Source organism: Plecotus auritus, assembly GCF_963455305.1.
Source record: "Plecotus auritus genome assembly, chromosome: 3".
NCBI classification, from domain to species: Eukaryota; Metazoa; Chordata; class Mammalia; order Chiroptera; family Vespertilionidae; genus Plecotus; species Plecotus auritus.
Genome location: NC_137772.1, coordinates 224,015,148 through 224,030,489, shown reverse-complemented (window position 1 = coordinate 224,030,489; position 15,342 = coordinate 224,015,148). Strand labels below are relative to the sequence as shown.

The 15,342-nt window shown below is 46.5% G+C and overlaps 1 protein-coding gene and 2 pseudogenes across 8 annotated transcripts in view; all 3 read left to right on the top strand.

Moving 5' to 3' along the window:
• PACSIN2 (protein kinase C and casein kinase substrate in neurons 2) overlaps positions 1-15,342 on the top strand; it is a 116,342-nt gene that overhangs the window by 51,775 nt on the left and 49,225 nt on the right. The gene's annotated exons all lie outside the window — the stretch shown is intronic.
• On the top strand, positions 2,267-3,947 carry LOC308244344 (palmitoyltransferase ZDHHC4-like; annotated as a pseudogene). The gene is made up of 3 exons: positions 2,267-2,486; positions 2,899-3,168; positions 3,434-3,947. The product of its transcript is annotated as a palmitoyltransferase ZDHHC4-like (transcript).
• LOC308244343 (40S ribosomal protein S3a-like) lies at positions 4,276-5,815 on the top strand (annotated as a pseudogene). The gene is made up of 3 exons: positions 4,276-4,361; positions 4,761-4,829; positions 5,269-5,815. The product of its transcript is annotated as a 40S ribosomal protein S3a-like (transcript).

Here is a 15,342-nt window from a genome sequence, read left to right as displayed (position 1 = left end):
TTACCTTTTATGTATCCCCATTAAAAAAAAAGTCTGGTGGCACTTCAGAATAAGTTTTATTTGTACACAGCTTTAGTCTAGCTTCACCCATTGTTTCAAATCAGTTAAACCTGATTTCAGGAGTGAAAATTAAATGAATTAATAGCTGTTAAAGTGTGTATACCTTTTTTTGCGGGGCACCCTATATTTTCAGTACATGTTAAGTATAGAATATTTTAACTGACTTCCTTTTCTTAATATATAATTGGCCTTCTTAACATATATGCATAAATATGTATATATAAATATGTCATTAATATAGAATTGTCCCGGTCAGTAAGTAGTATTTGATATTCCTCCTTGCCCCTCGCTTCGGCCCACATTAGTGTATATTCTGGTATGCCTGTGAAATTTGAAGATCTGAGGGGGAAAGTGGTGCTGACTTTGCTGCAGGACGGGTTGCTATTGGACCGGAGTTTGTGCTGGTGGTGTCATCCGGGTCTTCCTCACGTCCACTCTGCTCAGGCCTTCTCTCCAGGCCTGTGGGGGTGCCCTTAGAACCTCCTCTAGGTTGAAGAAACGCCTCCCAGTACCCCAGGTAGATCCTAGGCCCCAGAGCTGGGTAAAGAGGTATGAGTGCATGAGTGAGTGAGTTGAGTGGTCTCTTTCTGTAGAGATTGCCTTTCAAGGCACTGCAGTCGTGTGTCCCCAGGCTGGTCTAAATGCATTTGCATCTCACAGTTCTGCCTTGATACCAAATGACAGAGTAGCTGTCTATTTAACGTTTCCTCTAGCCCTGGGAATCTGGCCTAAATTTTTTTCTCATTAGACGCTGTCATTGATGAATTACAAGATATGAATCTTGATATGGTCTCACAAAGCATATTCTATTTCTGGTTGACTTACAGAATCTAACAGGACGTATTCTGAATTTGAAATGTTTGCCAAAGGCCACCACAATAGTACAGGATTTAAAATTTCTTTTTGTTAACGTGAAGACTACGTTTCATATTCAGTCTTGCTTCCCATAGGCATTTGTTCTGCAGCAGGGTCCTTGAGGGAGATCGGGGGAGAATGATTTTGCTGAAAAATGCTTACTTGACATGATGTTGTTGATGTAGTCGACAGGCTAAATGTTGCACTTCCCAGTTTGGAATTCTCTCTTTGATTCTCAAGTCTGACACGTATTGCTACTGCTAGTTTAGCAAAATAAATGAAGCACAGGGCAATTTAGGAACAATGAATTGCTCTCGTTATGGTTCTTTTCCAAGAAGAAAAGACACATAAAGAAAAAAATAGCACAGGGCACAGTGAACTAGTGACGAAATACCTACTGACTTTGTTGATTTACCACCTCTGAGAATGCTACGTATGAGACCGTGAGGCCATGCAGGCAAGCAGCAGGATCACTTTGGGAGGAGAAATCTTAGCGTATTTCATGTTGAACTGTAAGGCATTTCACTTATTCTTTGGTGCATCCAGTAAACTGCTGACGTTGAAGAGTTTGAATTTGGGATGGTAGAAGTTGTCATCTTGTTGAAAAGTCATCGTGTGAGGTTTACATGAGCTGTCCTCATCCCACCACCTGACTGCTCTCACGGACGGACATGCAGGCACCTGAGCGAGCTCCGGGCTCATTTCCATTAGGTCACAGCCCGGAGGGGCAGTCCGGCTGGATGCAGGCTGGCTGGATCCATTGTTCCTTTCTGCATGGGCACATTCATTCTTTTCGTTTAATTTCTAAGCTAAGTGAGTACCATTTGGCATAGGTGTATAATGAGTTACCTCAAGCAAAAGAGCTTTGGAGAGAGATTTTCCTTAAAAGTAAAGAGTTCGCCGAAACCGGTTTGGCTCAGTGGATAGAGCGTCGGCCTGTGGACTGAAAGGTCCCAGGTTCGATTCCGGTCAAGGGCACGTACCTTGGTTGCGGGCACATCCCCAGTAGGAGGTGTGCAGGAGGCAGCTGATCGATGTTTCTCTCTCATCGATGTTTCTAGCTCTCTATCCCTCTCCCTTCCTCTCTGTAAAATATCAATAAAATATATTTAAAAAAAAATAAATAAAGAGTTCTAGGGTATGCCGTGGAGGCACCAGCATGGCGCAGCTGGTCGCTCCTGGAGCCAGATTCAGCCTCCTGGAGCCGTCAGGATTGCTGCAGCTTTGGGTGTCAGCTGCGGTGCCAGGCGCATGCCACTGCACAGGAGACATTGTTTGAATTCTCCATAACTGTAGGGAGGGGGAATGCCAGGGCTGTTGCTGAAAATGATTTTAACAGGAGAAAATCCCCAGGATGGATCTGGTTCTCTTCTTGTTCTACCTGGCTTTGGTGCTGAGGGTGGTGTTATGATCTGCATCTGCTCGAAAACCCATTACCTGAAAGACCCGATCAGGGAAGACACAGATATTTTCCTGGATAATTCCAGAATGCCTTCGGAGAGCCATGCTAAGATCGCTTCATTACTCTTTCATACACGAAACCACGCCTTCATTAACCTGCACCTCATCTTGTGTTGGAAGCAGCCCATTGTCCTCACTAGCAGAGAGGTGTGGACAAGGAACCCGGAAGGCTGGAGACCTTGGCTCTGAAAGGTCAGAGCTCTGCACCCACTGTTTAGTGGAGACAATGGTAGCTGAAGCAACTTCCACCTTTAAGTTTTATGTAAATCCTTGCTGGTTGGCTATTATTGGAGTTGCCTGCCTAAGGGCTATGGGTGTACCCCAAAACCTGAATAAAAGGGATAGCAAGGCCAGAGCAAAGCGGAGTCCTTCCTCTTGAGCTGGGCTCCCGCCTGGCCCCCAATTCCCAAATTTATATTTTCTTGTCTAGTCTCTTTCATTTGTGTGCGGCCTCCTCCAGAACCCGAACCCCGAACCTGAACCCTGAACCACGCAGGACGTGGCGGGGACACTCACAATCTTGCAAGGAATGGTTTATACTGAACACACGGGAAACATTTGGCTACTGTCAAGGGCTGGACTTCTCTTTGTGTTACCTTCTTCTACCCTACCTGCTGCTGCTTGTAAACCTGGCTTTTTTCACCCTAAGTTGTGTAACCGACCCTGGTCCCATAACAAGAGCAAACAAATGATGGTTTCTTCACGGTTACGAATTCCATGAAGTGCTGTTCTCAAAGAACAGGAGGTGCTCTACTTGTGATGTGAGGAGACCAGCGCAATCCAAGCCCTGCAGTGCAGTGTGGCCAAGGGGGCGGGGGGGCACCGTTCTTTTTTTTTTTTTTTAAATATATTTTATTGATATTTTACAGAGAGGAAGGGAGAGGGATAGAGAGCTAGAAACATCGATGAGAGAGAAACATCGATCAGCTGCCTCCTGCACACCTCCCACTGGGGATGTGCCCGCAACCAAGGTACATGCCCTTGACCGGAATCGAACCCGGGACCCTTCAGTCCACAGGCCGACGCTCTATCCACTGAGCCAAACCGGTTTTGGCAGGGGGGGCACCGTTCTTACGTCACTGTGTTCGGGTGAACAGCTGCAGCGGGGCCTGGAATGCCAGGTACTTCCTCGTCTACCTCTTGACGTTGAATGCCTCAGCTGCCACCGCGGTCGCTGTGTGCGCTGTTTCTAGTCTAGGTGGTGGTGTTGTCAGCCTGGTACCTGGAGACTTGCTGTTGATGATGTTGGATGCTTCCAAGTTATCGACACCGTCTCTGTCAGTACCTTTCCTGACCTCCCCAAGGATGGTCTTCATTCTGGGTTTGTTGTTGTACCACGCTTCCTCCTGGGTGGCTTCCTGTGCTTTGCTCTCTACCTGGCCATCACCAACCAGACCATGAATGAGTGGTACAGAGGTGACCAGGCCTGGTGCCAGCACTGCTCCCAGGTGGCCCGGCCCCCATCAGCAGAGCCCCAGGTCTACCAGAACATTCGCTCCTGTGGGCTTTGGAGCAGCCTTGGAGAGATCTTCCTACCTGCTGCTGCACATTATGAAAGAAAGAAGAAATGAGAATGGGAAGAGTCTTACTGCCTCTTAAGTACAGTAAACATTTTTTTAGACATGGGTACTTACTTTCTAAAACAAAAAAAAAAAAAGAGTTCGGTTTTGTCAGTCCTCGTCAGGCACTGTGCTCGGCCCTGAGATCCATGATTGTTGAATTCTTGCCTCTGAGAAGCTCACAGTCCAGTGGGGTAGATGCGGGGTGATGAGTCATCTGGAGTTATAAGGGACCTCCTTCTGCCGTGAAGAATGCGGGAGGCTGGGAAAACATCCCAGTCTGGCGGTGTGTTTTGGAGACGGAGGTTTTCGGTCACACAAGAGAGATGGAGGAAACAATATGTGCAGAGGCAAGGAGGTAGAAAGAATACGGCCCATTGTGGCCTGTGGCTCTCTGAGCAGCAGCCTGGCGGTTGGCAGGAACCAGTGCCTTTTTCTCTTGGTTCCTGGGTCGACGCTCAACCGCTTGCGCCATACCGGCCGGGCAGTGCCTTACCCTCAGCACCAATCTCCCCACCCTCCCATCCTCTAATCCCTACTATTTGCTGGCCATTCCTGGCTCTGAGAAAGGAAATGTTTTCCAGCCCAAGTTATGCCTGTGAAGACTCTGGGGTCTTGAAGTCTCAAGAGAGCATTGCTTAAGGTGCTTCATTTCCTAATCCCCTTTTGATTTGCTTCCAAGATAAAAGAGTATTTCCCCTCCTCCCCCAAAAAAGAACAAGTGCCTTACAGAAGGCAGCAAAAGGGGAGCCGAAAAGGAAGGAGTGCATTCATTTTCTAAGGAAGATGGGTGTGACATGACCTGAAAACACCCTCCGTGTTCAGTATAAGAAATGTGGAAAAAACAGTAGTCACAGAACTCAAGGAACCAAAGTCACATCTGATGATCTCAAGGATTGTGTTTTTTTAAAAATAATGTTTTATTGATTTTAGAGGGAGGAAGGGAGAGGGATAGGATAGAGAGACAGAAACATTAGTCAGCTGCCTCCTGTACGCTCCCTACTGGGGATCGAGCCCGCAACCTGGGCATGGGCCCTGACCAGGAATTGAACCAGTGACCTCTTGGTTCATGGGTCCATGCCTAACCACTGTGCTACACTTTCCAGGCTTAAGAGTCATGTTGTGTGTGTGTTTTTAAATATATGTTTATTGATTTCAGAGAGGAAGGGGGCGGGGAGAGAAATATCAATGATGAGAGAGAATCATTGATTGGCTGCCTCCTACAAGCCCCAACTGGGGATTGAGTTGCAACCCGGCCATATGCCTCCACCTGGAATTGAACTGTGACCTCCTGATTCAATGCTCAATCACCGAGCCACGCCAACTGGAGAAGAGTCGTGTTTTTGAAATGAGTCTAGCTGATCTGCAGAACTATGAAGTTGCATTTAGAAAATTCAAGCCAATTACTGAGGATGTTCAGGGCAAACACTGCCTAATTTCCATGGCATGGATCTTACTCATGACAGAATGTGCTCCATGGTAAAAAAATGGCAGACCACGACTGAAGCTCATATTGATGTCAAGACTGCTGGTGGTTATTTGCTTCATCTACTCTGTGTTGGTTATACTGAAAAAAGCAACCATCAGATTCGGAAGACTTCTTTGCTCAGCATCAACAGGTCCACCAAATCCAGAAGAAGATGATGGATATCATGAGCCGAGAGGTGCAGACAAATGATTTCAAAGAAGTAGTCAATAAATGGATTCCAGCTAGCATTGGGAAAGACATGGGAAAGCTTTGCCAACCTATTTATCTGCTCCACGATGTCTTTGTTAGAGAAGTCAAAATGCTGAAGAAACCCATTCCCTGCAAGATTCAGATCTCGCCCCAGGCTCCCTTCAGGTCAGTATCTCCTCCTTGTACGCCACTGCACTTGTAATCACAGCCACACTTGCGTCCGGGGGAGTATAGGTGGTGTCCTCATTATTTGTCTCTCACTCTGTGGCAGGCATAGTGGTGAAGCTTTGGGGACAGATAGATTTAATTTCAAAAGCAGTCATTTACTGGCCAGGTGGCTCTGGTCAAGATATTTCACCTGAGTCTCAGTTTCTTTATCTGTCAAATGCGGATTACAATGGTATTTCCCTCATGGTAAATGAGACCCACTGCACAGAGCCCCCAGCACTGTAGCTCTGAAATCCCAGCAGTGTCCGTCAAGTTTGCTAAAACCCTATCAGCTACAAATAATGATGTTTTCTTTCTTCTTTTCTAATTCTTACATCTTTTACTATTTTCTTTATTGCATCGGCTAATACCTCTAGTACAATATAAACAGGAATGGTATTGCATAGATGCAGCCTTTTCTTGTTCTGGTGCCTTCTATTTGCTCTAGTTTTTCTGGTGAGTTCAAAAATTCTTTTAGATTCTTACTTATTTTTCATTACAGTTGACATACAATATAATATTAGATTCAGGTGTACAACATAGTGGTTAGATATTTATGTAACATAAGAAGTGTTTTTTGCCTTCTTTTGTTTTGAGTCCTGTTGTTACCCCTCACCCCCTTCATTGCATTTGTTTTTTCTAAGGTTAGAAATTAAATTCTGTCTAGTCCTTTAGTAGCTATCCTGATATTTTAACGCACTTAACAAAATGTAATGTCTTTACTTTTCCCTTCACTAATGAAAGGATTTAAATCCTTTTAACTCCACACCCCCTTCCAATCCAGTATTTCTCTTCTGAATTGTTTAATTCTGAAAATTCGATGTTGTGTTTCATGCAGTCAATGCTGTTTAGATTTATCCATATATTCACCAGTATATTTACTTACCATCTTTCTTGTGCTTCAAGCTTTCCACCTCAGATTATTTCATTTTCCTAAAGTCTATTCTTTAAAATTTCCTTTTCTGTGAAGGTTTTTTGGTGTGGTATATATATTATCTGTCTTAAAATGACTAATTCTTTGTTCTTAAAAACTAGTTTTGCTGGGTATGGAATTCATAGTTGGCAGTCATTGTTACTCAGCATATAGTATATATCAGTGGTCGGCAAACTCATTAGTCAACAGAGCGGCAAAATGCGGCTTGCGAGCCGCAGTTTGCCGAACACTGGTATATATTTTTCCATTGTCTCCTGGCTTTCACTTTTGCTCTTAGTTCAGTTGCCATTCTTTGTGATCTTTCTGCTGACTGCTTTTGTGATCTGTTCTATAACTTTGAGGTTTTACAGTTTCGCTTTAATTGTGGTGGTATTGATCTCTCTCTTTAAAATCTTGCTTGAATTCATTGGGCTTCCTTGATTTGTGGTTTAGTCTGAAAAATTATCTTTAGATATTGCTTCTTCCCCATTCTTAATGTTATCTTCTTCTGTAACTTCATTAGATGTAAGTTAGGATTTCACTTTTTCTCCAAGTCTATTAATTTTTCTTTTATATTTTCTTTCTTGTTATTTTAGAAAGAAATCTGATTTATCTACTTTTATTCTATGGTTGCTTCTTTAGATTTGTGTTTTTAGTGTCTTTATCTCTCTTTATTTTATGCCAACTCAGTGATGTAAATATATTTTGTTCAGCTGTTTAAATTTTGCAGCAGGACAGTCATTAAGATACTTCCTTTTCCTTGCTGCTGAAAACAGAAGTCTGTTCTGTCACACTGGGTGTTTGCTCCAGAGCCTAGCACATTTCTCGACTCATTCATTCCAGACATGTTTATTGTATGCCTGTTATACATCAATCCTAAGGATACAAGTTGAACAAGGACTTGGTTTTTCAGGAGCTTGCATTCTGGTGAGTGGAAAGGGTATGTAAGTTCGCCTGTGGGGCTAAGTGTTATTAAGAAGATGAAGCAGAGTTAGGCTGAGTGTCGGAGGAATGGGGATGGATTAGGGGAGGCTTTCTTCAGAAGAAGGTGATGTGTAAGCAGATGTCTGGTGATGTAAGGCAGCACAGCCTGCAGACGTTCAGGGAAGGGTGTTCCTGGCACAGGGGTAGCCAATGCAAAGTTGGGGCTAAGCCTGGTGCATTTGGTGACCCACAGGAAGGTCACAGTAGCTGGAGGAGTCAGGAGCCAGAATTGGAAGGAGCTGAGACTGAAGTTGGAAGCTGGGGCCAGATAGCATGGGATCTAGTAGGTTAGAGAGGGAAGGGTAGGTAAGTATGACAGACAGCTCTTGGCAAGTTTTGAATGTGGTGGCTTGAACCAGGTAGCTGAACAGAGGTAGTGTGAGGTGGCCACACTCTGGCCCTGTTTCAAGGTGGAGCTGATGGCATGCGGGGTATGAGGGAAGGAGAGGAGTCAGGGGTGATGCCAGGGCAGAGTCCTGGGCAGCTGTGCAGATGATGGAGCTGTTTACTGAAGGACAAAGATTAGGGGAGGAGCCCATGAGTGGATGGGTGGGGGAACAGAAGGTGAATGTTGGGCAGTGGCTCTGGGAGGTCTCTCAAATGCCCAGGAGTGGGTCCTGAGCCAGTGGCTGGGTTGTGTGGGAGTCGAGCTCCAGGGAGAGGTCTGTACCGGAGAAGTAAAGTCAGGGAAGAAGGGAATCGCCTAGGAAACCGGTGTGCGTACCTCGGAGCCCTGGGCCCTACTAGTTCTCACACAGCCGTGAAGGTGTTGCTGGGGACTTTGCAGGACAGACTGAAAGGCATGTGGGCACTGGGACTGAGTGAATGTAAGTGCTACCCAAGCCAGTTATCTGTGACTTAAAGTTAGGAACTTGAATTCCTTTACCGGAAAAGCTTGAATTTCATGCTTTGGAAATCGTGGAAGGTGCCTAGTGGTGCCGTATTTTCCTTTTAGATTTTCAAAAGTAACTCAACTAGGCCTGGCTGGCGTGGCTCAATGGTTGAACGTCGACCTATGAACCAGGAGGTCACAGTTCGATTCCCAGTCAGGGCACATGCCTGGGTTGCGGGCTCGATATCCAGTGTGGGGTGTGCAGGAGGCAGCCGATCAATGATTCTCTTTCATCATTGATGTTTCTTTCTCTCTCTCCCTTTCCCTTCCTCTCTGAAATCAATAAAAATATATTTAAAAAAAACACTTCATTAATATATTCTTAGGGTAGAAAAATAAGAAATACAGGGATGCACAAAGAAAAACCCAAAACTCACATATTCCACCATCCAGAGAAGGGGAAAATGTTAACATTTATTCAAGTATTTGCTCAGATGTCCCCTCCTCAGGAAAACCTTCCTGCCACTATGTGCCCCAGCCCTCACCCCACCTGCCACTGCATTCCGTACTGGTCTGTCTGCAGGTCTCCTGGGCCTGACTGTCAGCAGGGCCTTTCCCACTCCTTCACCCCTGTACCCTTGTGCCTGGCGTATCACACGCCTCCATTACATTTTGTTGAGTGAAAGAATTCACACGTTTTGGCTGCGCCTTCCAGACTTCTTTTCTGGGCCGGCACCACTCTTAAACATGCATTTTTAATGAAGCTGAAGTGTTTGGTGTTTAGGTACTGCAGGGTGTCTGCACTCAGTCTGTCTTTCCAGCAGGAGCACCTCAAACCCAGCTCACTGGGCGGCAGGCAGCAGGCTTCTCCTCCCTCCCTCCCTTGCTCCCTCCCTCCCAGCCTAGTCACATGTGACCTTGACTTATCTTTCCTGCTGCTATACTGTGCGCTCATGGACTGCAGAGCTCTGTCTTATTATGGATTTATTTCACTCCCATCTCCCAGCTCTTAGAAAGGTTTCTGGCGCTCAGAAAGTAAATGTTTTTAGAATATTGGGGAAAATATACATAAAATGATAAAACATTGTTTTGACTTAGCATTTTACCCAGTTTTTCAGAATAAATTATATATTTTATTGGAAATGTTTAAAAATTTGGGACACAGGCTATTTCTTAAATAAGACAGCCAAATTGACAACTGTTTTATTAAGGAAAGGCTGTGTGTGTGTGTGTGTGTGTGTGTGTGTGTGTGTGTGTGTGAAAGAGAGCAAGAAAAAGAGGGGGATGTGTATAAGGAGGGAGAGAGAGAGAGAGAGAGGGTGTGGAAAGCATGGGGGTGTCTGTACATGTACTTGTATGTGATATGTACATTTATGTCCGTGTTTGGTATTATAATTGAAGTTAAGATAGTAACCAAGCCATTTTCAGGGCTTCTCAGGTAATATTTATGCCAGTTGGGCATCTATATATATAAAACCCTAACATGCAAATAGACTGAATGGCGGAACAACCGAACAACCAGTTGCTATGACGTGCGCTGACCACCAGGGGGCACGCGTGCAGACCATGGTGGGCATCGGCCGCGGCAGGATGGTGGAGGAGGTGAGTGGGGACACCAGACCAAGGCGGGGTGCCGGTCATTGTCATTGGGGTGAGCCTCTGGTGGTTACTGAAAATTCTTTGCTCTCACGCACTGTGGTCCCGCCTGGCATTTGCACCCGCTGCTGGCACTGGAGCCGCCACTCGCACCCGCTGCTGGCACCTATTGCTTGGCGCTGTCAGCGGGTGCAAGCGGCAGCTGCCGGCCCCAATCACCCCTCAGGACTTCTCCACCTCCCCCTGCTCCTGAGGGGCAAATGGGGCTGGCAGCTGCCTCTCTCACTTGCTGCCGGTGACAGCCCTGCTCTCACCCACAGCCGGTCCAGATTGCTTGGTGCCGTCAGTGGGTGCAAGTAGCAGCCGCCAGCCCTGACTGCCCCTGAGGGCTTCTCCACCTCCCCCTGCTCCTGAGGGGTGATCGTGGCAGCAGCTGCTACTCGCACCACTCTTGAATTCCTTTACCGTCAGCGGGTGCAAGTGGGGTCAGCGCCGTCAGCGAGTGGGAGTGGTGGCGGGGATTGTGTGGCTGCTGGCAGACAGGAGACTGGGCGCCGCAGCAGGAGGGGTTGGGCAGGGGCACAGAGGATGGCCGAGACCTGCCCCTGTGCCCACCACAGCCTCGCAGCCCACAGTTCCTTTCAAGGTGCACAAATTCATGCACTGGGTCCCTAGTTGTATCATAAATAGAAAAAGCATAACTTTTTCTCCTTTGTCACCTGGTAACTGGAAATGTATATTAGGCAGGTAGCATAATGAAAAAATATATAGGAGGCTTAACATTGCAGGCGTTTACATTGCAGGCGTTTGTTTTGTATTCCTGGAGTTTTCAGTGGCACAACTGAGAAATGAGCATGTAAGTCTTGTTTGCTGAAGTGACATGTGCCCTATGGGATGAGTCATGGCCAGAGAGACTGAGAGGAGTGTAATGGGGACATTTGCTGAGTGCCTCGTGTGTTTAGGCATTTACATATAATGTGCCATTTAAATTACTTATAACTTCCCTGAGAAGTAAGTCAGCCATGGTTATCCCCGTTTTATAGATGAGAAGAATGAGGCTGACAAGTTAAAACTTGTAGCTGTCACAGCGAGTTCAGAGCATGGGCTCTCTCTATTCTTCTTTCAGGGAAACTTTTGCTATATCATGCTTGGTTTTAGCTCATCAGTTTTAGATCGTTGCTCGATAAGTAGATGCCCTGTTTATTTTTTCAAATTATTGGATAGATCTTCATGTTATATGACCTTTTTAAAAAGTAAAGTCACTGTCAGGTTAGAACTAGTTGTCAGTTTGTCACACCAGGTGCAAACTGGCCTATGTCCTTCTTTAAAACAAGACATTGGCTCCAGCTTGTACATTTGAATGAAATGGAATAGTTTCTTGAGGAAGTAGCATCATAGTTGAGTGCACCGAGACCTACTTAGAAACCAAATCCTTTTGTGGTTTGTATGACTTTTTTTTAACTCAAAGGCACATATTCACAGCACTTCACTTCCTGACAGAGCTCTGATGGGTGAGTTCTCATCAGTGGTTTCCTAGCCTTCTTGTGGTGGGTGGCAGGTCGGACGTGCTGGTAGTAGACGGAGCAGAGGTCTCTCTTCTTGTAGTGTAATGAGCGACTCAGGCTGGCAACCAGCGATGTGCCCATGGGCACCCTGCCCTGTGTAAATGCTCTCTCCCCTTTGCTGAGAAGCCAGAGCCACTTCCTAGGACCTGCCTCAAGGACCTGTGTGACCCTGCACTGAGCTGGTGTGTACCTCCTTCTCTTGGCCATGCAGGGTCCTCTACCTGAGGTGCCTGTCCCTCCAGCTCATGAGTTCCCACGGAAATGTCAGTCCCGTGCACCCTTTCTGGACCCTCCTGTCTGTTCCTCTAGCATTTAGTGCAGAATTCTCTTCGAGTACTTGCACTCTCTTGTTTAAAGAAGGTTGTGTCCGTGTCTGTCATCCCCATGGGAAGGGGATGCTCAGTGTGTGTGCCTGGCTTGTTTGACGGAGTCTGGCCCGTGGTCACCACCATCAGCCTGGCACTGTGACCGATTGTTGAAGGCCCCACACGGCACTGTGCCAGGCCTCAGATAGATGCCATTGGATCCTCAGAACCTCTGAGGCAGATTGGATTCCATTTTACAGATAAGCAGTATCAATCACAGACCTCTTAAGTAGTTTGCGTGAGGTGACTGGGCCATTCAGCAGGCACACCAGCATGTCTTGTTAAAGAGTCACAGATGCACGTTTCAGAGACCTCCTAGACTTACCAGGAGCGCCGTGTTCTTTGGTATTACTCTCTCTTGCTGCCTCTAGCTCTCAGGTGGGGCACTCGCAGGCCTGCAGTCCTTTCTCAAGGATTCAGCAGGGAGGTGCGCTCAGAAAGACTCCGAAGGAGGGAAGAACCTCGGGAGTGCCTCGCTCTGCAGGAAAAGAGGCAGCGGAACTGCCCACAGAGGCCCTTTGTGTGACAGGAAGTCCTGCGTCTGGAAGGACTGCCTCAAAGTGGAGGGGCTGGAAGCAGCCGAAGTGGTTGACCTGAGGCCACTCTGACTCATGCTGTTGTTAATAATGCCCTTTGTGAATCTTGGGAACCTGCTTCGCAAACCTCGGCAGTGGCCTCCAACCGCCAGCTCTCAGGGTCGGCATTTCTCCTGTCACATCTGTCCTGGTGAATGCCCCCATTTTCTCGCCTGAACAAAGGACAGCCTCCCGATCCATTCTACAGTTTTCCTTCTGCTTTTGCCAGAGAATCTTTCTGTCTCATCTGGGGCTACGTGACTTCTCCTTTTTAGGCTTTAAGTGTGTGTCTTAAGTTGGAAAACTTGCAGCTCAAGGAAGAAGATCCCACTGGGCAAGTGCTTGTGCCTGAGAGAAGGAGTCCTCGGGAAGTGTTTGATGTAGCTCAATAGCTGGCGATGGTGGAGCTGCACCAAGAGCTCCGGGAGTAAAGATGAAATGAAGGTGCCGAATCGACAGCCCAGTTCCCCGCAACTTCATCATATACTCTGTCGTGTCTGTGGCCATCGGTGCTCACTGGCTAGGCCCTGTGGATAGGATGCAGGACACCCTGAAGGGAACGGGGGAGGTAGTGGTGATGAGCTGACAGTCCTCATGTGCTCTCCAACCCTGACCACCAACTCCGAGAGAGAGAGAGAGAGAGAGAGAGAGAGAGAGAGAGAGAGAGAGAGAGAATGAGAATGTGTATAATGCTGCCTGTATGAAGGGATTCTAAAATCATGTTGGAATAACACCCCTTCTGTCCTTGGCAGGCAGCTTTACGTGTTGGGACTCCTCCTGGGTTGACATGGTGGCAAATCAATGTACATTTGTTCTTTAGAGCCATAAAGTGAGTCTTTGTTGAATGTGACTTTTTCAATGTGCCTGGGCAGTCAGCGTAGAATGCTTGCGTATGTGGGGCAGAAGAAGCCACATCTGTTGAATGTGTTTAATTGTGGCTCATACATACTCTTTAGATTTTAGTGACCAGAGGTCATATCCTTTTCCATACTTAGAGTGGTAGAAATCAGAACTGCAAAGACCCTCTTTATCTAGCCTACTCCTCACATTGTGGAGAAGGGGAACTGAGTATCAGGAGGGTGCGGGTAGGAACAGATCTAAGAATGACTCCAGCCCCCTCCCCATTCATGTGATGAAACCTGGGGTGAGTTACTCAAAGGTGGCTTAGCCCTGGCTGGTTTGGCTCAGTGGATAGAGCATTGGCCTGTGGACTGAAGGGTCCCGGATTCGATTCCGGTCAAGGGCACATGCCCGGGTTTGGGGCTCAGTCCCCAGTGGGGGATGTGTGGGAGGCAGCCGATCGGTGATTCTCTCTCATCATTGAGGTTTCTATCTCTCTCTCCCTTCCTCTCTGAAATCAATAAAAAAATATATTTTAAAAAAAGGTGGCGTAGTGTCTGGTGAAAGACAACTTAGTATGACTACTCTTTCAATTTCTGGTGAAGTTTTCCCATTAATGTAACTACTAGTCCAAAGGAAGACACGTGGTGTTTATAGTTATGGAAGGAGGTTCTGTGGTTACAGATAGGAGTCCATTGGGAAAGTGTCCAGGTGTCTGAATGATGAATCTTCTTTGTGTGTCCACCACTCTTCTGGCACTTTGGCACGACCTCGTGGGGGCCTGATCCCACTTCCGTCTCTGCCTAACACTGACAGGTGGCCTGCCAGCCTCTCCTTGAACTTCAGGGGCACCACCTGCTGAGGACTCCTTCCTAGTATTGGAGAGCTTCGAGTTTAGTGAGTTTTCCTTTGTGTAAAGTCATGCATGACCCATTCCCTTGAACGTGAATCCAGCTTTGTTATGTGAAGAAAAAGTACGATTTCCCTTTCCCTCGTGCAAATATATATGCATCTTAAAATGGACCACTGACACCACTTTACAGAAATGAGGCTAAGGAGACTCCCTGCATCACCACGGTCTTCTCCATCCCTTGTATGCCTCCCTCCCCCACTCACACACACAGTTGGTCATTTGTTGGTTCAGACGTTCAGTCACTTAGCAAATATTTGAGCATCTACCTCACTGGGCTACAAAAATGAAAATACACAGTCCTTGCCTTTAAAGTTTGTGAGATGAATGTCTATGTACTGTTACAATCTGCTTTTCTTTGCTTACACCCAGTTCCGCATATAAAACGGTTCACCTGCTTGTCCTTTGTAATGGCCGGGTGGCGTCCATTCTGTCAACCCACCATGTTTTCTCAGTTCACGAACATTTGACTTGTCTCCAGTCTTTGCTGTTATAAATATTACTGAGATGAACATTTTGTTCAGGCTATTTTTCTTTGAGTTTATTTTATTTGCTTGAGGCATATTTCCCAAAGTGGGACTGCCAGGTCAGAGGTCGGTAACTATTATCAGCCTTGTTCTGTATTTCCAGATTTTTCCATGAAGCCTATTAGCAGTGTTAGAATACATTCCTATTTTCCGATAGCCCCACTAAAACTGGCATTGTCATTTTAATTTTTCTTATTTTTAAGTTACTGTTTTTTTTTGTTGTTGTTAATCTTCACCTTAGGATATTTTTCCATTGATTTTTAGGGAGAGTGGAAGAGAGAGGGAAAGACAGAGAGAAACATCAATGTGAGAGAAACACATCGATTGGTTGCCTCCTGCATGTGCCCCGACCAGGGCCCGGGCCAGGGAGGAGCCTGCAACCAGGTATGTGCCCTTGATAGGAATCAAACCCGGG